General features: G+C 40.0%; 1 pseudogene across 1 annotated transcript; it reads right to left on the bottom strand.

The window, feature by feature from the left end:
* Positions 1-4,296: 4,296 nt before the first annotated feature.
* On the bottom strand, positions 4,297-5,082 carry LOC308244263 (olfactory receptor 8S1-like; annotated as a pseudogene). The gene has a single exon. The product of its transcript is annotated as an olfactory receptor 8S1-like (transcript).
* Positions 5,083-5,335: the final 253 nt, after the last annotated feature.

Here is a 5,335-nt window from a genome sequence, read left to right as displayed (position 1 = left end):
ATATCTCAACATAATAAAGGCCATAGATGACAAACCTACAGTGAACATCATAATCAATGGGCAAAAGCTAAAACCCTTTCCCCTAAGAACAGGAATAAGACATAGATGTCCATTTTCACCACTCTTACTAGTATTCAACACTAGAGGCTTAGGGCACGAATTCGTGCACGGGTGGGGTCCAACCGGCCTGCCTCAATTGGGGCTAATCAGGCCGGGTGGCGGGAGGGACAGTGGGAGGTTGGCAGGCTGGCCACACCCCCTGGTCCAACTCCCAGTCAAACTCCCAGTCAAGGGGACAATTTGCATATTAGTCTTTTATTATATAGGACAGTACTGGAATTTCTAGCCACCGCAATCAGTAGAAGAAAACATAAAAGGCACCCAAATTGGAAAGGAGGAAATAAAACTCATTATTCTCAGATGACATGATATTATACATAGAAAACCCTAAAGACTCCACACAGGAAAAAAACTAATAGATTTAATAAATGAACTTAGCAGTTTAGCAGGATACAAAATTAATACCCAGAAATTGATGGCTTTTTTATACACCAATAATGAATTCTTAGAAAGAGAAACTAAACAAACAATCCCATTTACCATTGCAACAAAAAAATCAAGCGACTTAGAAATAAACTTAACCAGAGGTAAAAGACTTGTACTCAGCAAACTACAGGATGATGAAAAAAGAGATAGAGGAATATTTAAACAAGTGGAAGAATATGCCATATTCATGCATTGGTAAAATTAACATAATTAAAATGTCCATACTACCCAAAGCAATCTATAGATTCAATGCAATCCCTATTAAAATACCAACTGCATATTTCACAGATATAGAACAAACACTCCAAAAATTTATATGGAACCAAAAAAAACCCTGAAGAACTACAGCCATCTTGAAAAAGAACAAGTGTGGAAGAATCATAATACCAGATATCAAGTTACACCACAAAACCACTGGAATCAAAACAGCCTGGTACTGGCACAAGAACAGGCATATAGATCAATGGAACAGAACAGAGACCCCAGAAATCTACCCAAGCCATTTTGCTCAATTAATATTTGACAAAAGAGGCAAGAGCATACAGCGGAATCAAGACAGTCTCTTCAATAAATTGTGTTAGGGAAATTGAACAGAAGTATGCAAAGAAATGAAACTAGACCACCAACTTATACCATACACAAGAATAAACTCAAAATGGATAAAAGACTTAAATGTAAGTCGTGAAATCATAAAAATCCGAGAAGTAACCATAGGCAGCAAAATCTCAGACATCTCTCATAGCAGTATGTTTACTGATACATCTACAGCAAGGGAAACTAAGGAGAAAATAAACAAATGGCACTACATCAAAATAAAAGCTTCTGCACAGCAAAAGAAGTCATCAACAAAACAAAAAGGGAGCCCACTATATGGGAGAACATATATGGTAATGATACATCTGATAAAGGTTTAATATTCAAAACATATAAGAAACTCATACAACTTAACAAAATGAAGACAAACAATCCAATTTAAAAACGGGCAAATAGACACTTCTCCAAAGTGAACATACAGATGGCCAATAGGCATATGAAAAAAATGCTCAAAGTTATTGATCATCAGAGAGATGCAAAATAAAACATGAAAATGAGGTATTACCTCACACCTTTCAACAAATGACAAGTGCTGGTGAGGATGTGGAGAAAAGGGAACCCTAGTACACTGCTGGTAGGAATGCATACTGGTATAACCATTATGGAAAACAATATGGCATGTCCTCAGAAAATTAAATATGGAACTTCCTTTTGACCCAGTGATCCCACTTCTTGAAATATATCCTAAGAAACCCAAAACACCAATCAGAAAAAATGCATGCACCCCTATGTTATTAGCAGCACAATTTACAATAGCTAAGATTTGGAAATAGCCCAAGTGCCCATCAATAAATGAGTGGATAAAAAAACTTGGTACATTTACACCATGGAATGCTATGCAGCAGTGAAAATGGAGGATCTCTTACTCTTTGAGACACCATGGAGGGACCAGAAGAGTATTATGTAAGTGAAATATGCCAATCAGAGAAAGACAAGTATCACATGATCTCACTCATATGTGGAATCTAATGAATAAACTGATGAACAAAATAGATCCAGAGACATAGAAGCATAGGACAGACTGCAGAATCTCAGAGGGAATGCAGGGGTGGGTGGGAGGGAAGAGGTTAACCAAAGACCTTGATGCATATATGCATAATTCAGGGGACATAGACAATAGGGTGGTGAAGGCCTGGGGCAGGGGGCAGGGGGCAGGGGGCAGGGGGCAGGGGTGGACTAGTAGGAGGTCAATGGGGGGAAAAGGGAGGCATATGTAATACTTTCAACAATAAAGATTTTTAAAAATAATGAAAGTATTCTGAAATTATGATTAATATACTGAACATATAAACCAATTTGGGAACAACTGACATCTTTACAATAGTCATTCTACCTGTCCATAAGCAGAGGATACATTTCTCCAAATATTTAGAAGTTTTTAATGTTTGTCAATAGGCTGCTATTATATATTTATATTTATTAATTAAGTAGATGCAGAGGAGTAGCTTATTAATCTTTTAAATTTGCTTCTATTATTATTCACTTCTATCTCACAATCCATAAACTGTACCTGATTCAAATGTACCTGGATCAAATGCATACTCTATATTTGAAAATGTAAGGCCTCAGGTGGATCACTGTGCCTGGATGAGGAAACAGTGACACAGCCTGTAAACGGAAGCTTTATTTTAGAGTCAGATCACAGAAAGCAAAGATGTTTACAATGTTCTTGCGAGTTTCAAATCTGCTTCTTTCTTGTTGTTGCCATTCTCTGAACTCTATCAAGCTTGGTTTAGGGCTTTAGGCAGCACTTGCTGCACCTCCCGCAGCCCACATCCCTTAGCTACCTAGGACTGCAGGGTCAGACTATAAGGTCAAGCTTACAACCATAGCCTTTGGCTATAATTGTGCTGGGAGGGCTTTGCCCTCCAAGCTGGGACTTGTATGTGGCTTTGCCACAAGTCAGTCTGAGGCTTGAACCTGTCCAAATGCTATAGCTGTTCTCCACATCTGACAATCTATTCATTTTCTCTTCCTTGCTGTATTGGTCATGGTTTTCCAGAAAAACAGAACTAGAAAAACAGATTACTAGTAGATATAGAAGATAGATATAGATATAGATATACATATAGATATAGATATAGATGATATTAGATATAGATATAGATATATTAGATAGATAGATAGATAGATAGATAGATAGATAGATAGATAGATAATGTATTATGAGAGATTGACTTACATGACTATGGAGGCTGTGAAATCCCATGATCTGCTGTCTGCAAATTGGAGGCCCAGGAAAGCCAGTGGGGTAAGTCCCAATCTGAAGAACCAGGAGCACCAATATCTGAGGGCTGGAGAAGATGGGTGTTCCAGCTCAAGCAGAGAAAGCAAATTCACCCTACCTTCACAGTTTTGTTCGATTTGGGCCCACAACAGATTGGACGATACCCACCCAAGTTGATGGGAGCAATCTTCTTACTCATTCTACTCATTCAGATGCTAATCTCTTCTGGAAACAACCTGATAGACACACCTAGAAATAATTGTTTTACCAGCTACCTGGGCATCCCTTAGCCCAGTGAAGTTAACACACAAATTAACCATTGTACCACCTTATCTGCAGGCATACTTGCCAATTTATTCCAGTAAATAGCACAAGGTCGAGTGAATGAACAGCTCTGACTATCTCCACTCTGGAGCATTATCTATAAATTATTCCTTCATTCTTGTAGCACCTTTCTTTATTATGTTCCTTTGTGAAAAGTCAGCAATTTGGCAAAGTCAGCAATTTGGCCAGAGACCCTGTTCTGCTCCAATACATTTCATCTGTGTCAGCCCTCCTATCTCTGAAGATGGAGCCAAAATTCCACTCTCAGATTATTTTGCAAAGGGCTACTGGATAGGAGTCAGCATACCAAGCTTTTTTTCCTCTCAACCTCTGCTTTCGTGGAAGTTTATTTACTTCGAAATCCAGACAAAACATTTTAATTTAATTAAAATGTAATTTCCCCAAGTGCTCTGTGCCTATAATAATCTTTCTCCTCTAGAGATAATTTTTGTTTTCCGAGAAGAATATGCACAGCGTTTTCTGAGCCTCGGGCACACTCTGTGGCCTCGGCTCCCTCTGCAAAGCAGCTCCCCCTCCCGGCTCTTGAGGTTGTAGATGAGAGTGCTCAGCAAGGACATGATCACACTGAACTGAGTGCAGGCCACTCACTCCAACACTGAGACTGAGTGGGGGCCGATGTCCCTCAATAAAGCCATTCCATAGAACAAGCGCACCACAGTGAGGTGGGAAAAGCTTTGTCCTGGCCCTCAGAGGAGCAGATGCTCAGCATGGCAGACATGATTCTGGTGTAGGAGAAGAGGATCAGGGGAAGTGTCAGCAGCCGCAGAAAAGCACTGGACCCTGAGAGAAGGAATTCTTTGGAAGTGGAACAGAGGGACAGAATAGAGGGAAGAGCCAAGGCAGCTCACAGCAGAAATGGGAGATAATCGTGGACTCACAAAAATGTAACTTGTGGATAAAAAGATTATTCCCTGGTGAGTTTAGAAACCCCATCACCCATGCCACACTGACCATTGCAGTGCAGAGACCTGTTCATGACCACGGTGTAGAGTGTAGAGCAGCGGGTGGCAGACAGGAGCATAGTGGTCATAGGCATGGGAAAGAGAAGATGGGTTTCAGCACACCCAAAGGGGAGAAAAAGGATATTCTGGGTGGTGCAGTTTCTCAGGAAACTCTGAGATACCTTTCGTATGAGGCAGGAAGTTCTATAGCATTTGGGGCATAATAACTGAGAAGCAGATATCTAGGATGGACAGGTGTGAGAGGAAGAAATACATGGGTATGTGCAGGTGATAGTCCCCTCTGATCACCAGGATCATTGTCAGCAGGTAAAGCCCCAGGAACAGAACAAAGAGCAGAGCCTGGATGAGGGAGCCAGCAGACAGTCCGAGAAGGATGAACTCAGTGAACAAACTGAGATTGTTCACGAATGTTTATAAATTCCACTTTAAGAAAAAAATCAACTGTACTACAGAATCTGAGTAATTTCTAGTGATCAAAATATTATCTCCATACCCTAAAACTTCTAAGACTATACTTCTTTCAGCTTAAGAATAGAAAAGGAACAGTTGAGTAATTCCAACTGGGACAGCTATGGGTCAAATTGGTAAAAATACATTGAGTGGCCAGATTATTATGATCTCTGAACGCATAATAATCTGGCCACTCAGTGTATATCCTATA

Source organism: Plecotus auritus (assembly GCF_963455305.1).
Source record: "Plecotus auritus genome assembly, chromosome: 3".
NCBI classification, from domain to species: Eukaryota; Metazoa; Chordata; class Mammalia; order Chiroptera; family Vespertilionidae; genus Plecotus; species Plecotus auritus.
The sequence above is the reverse complement of the archived record's forward strand: the minus strand, read 5'-3'. Positions and strand labels throughout refer to the sequence as shown.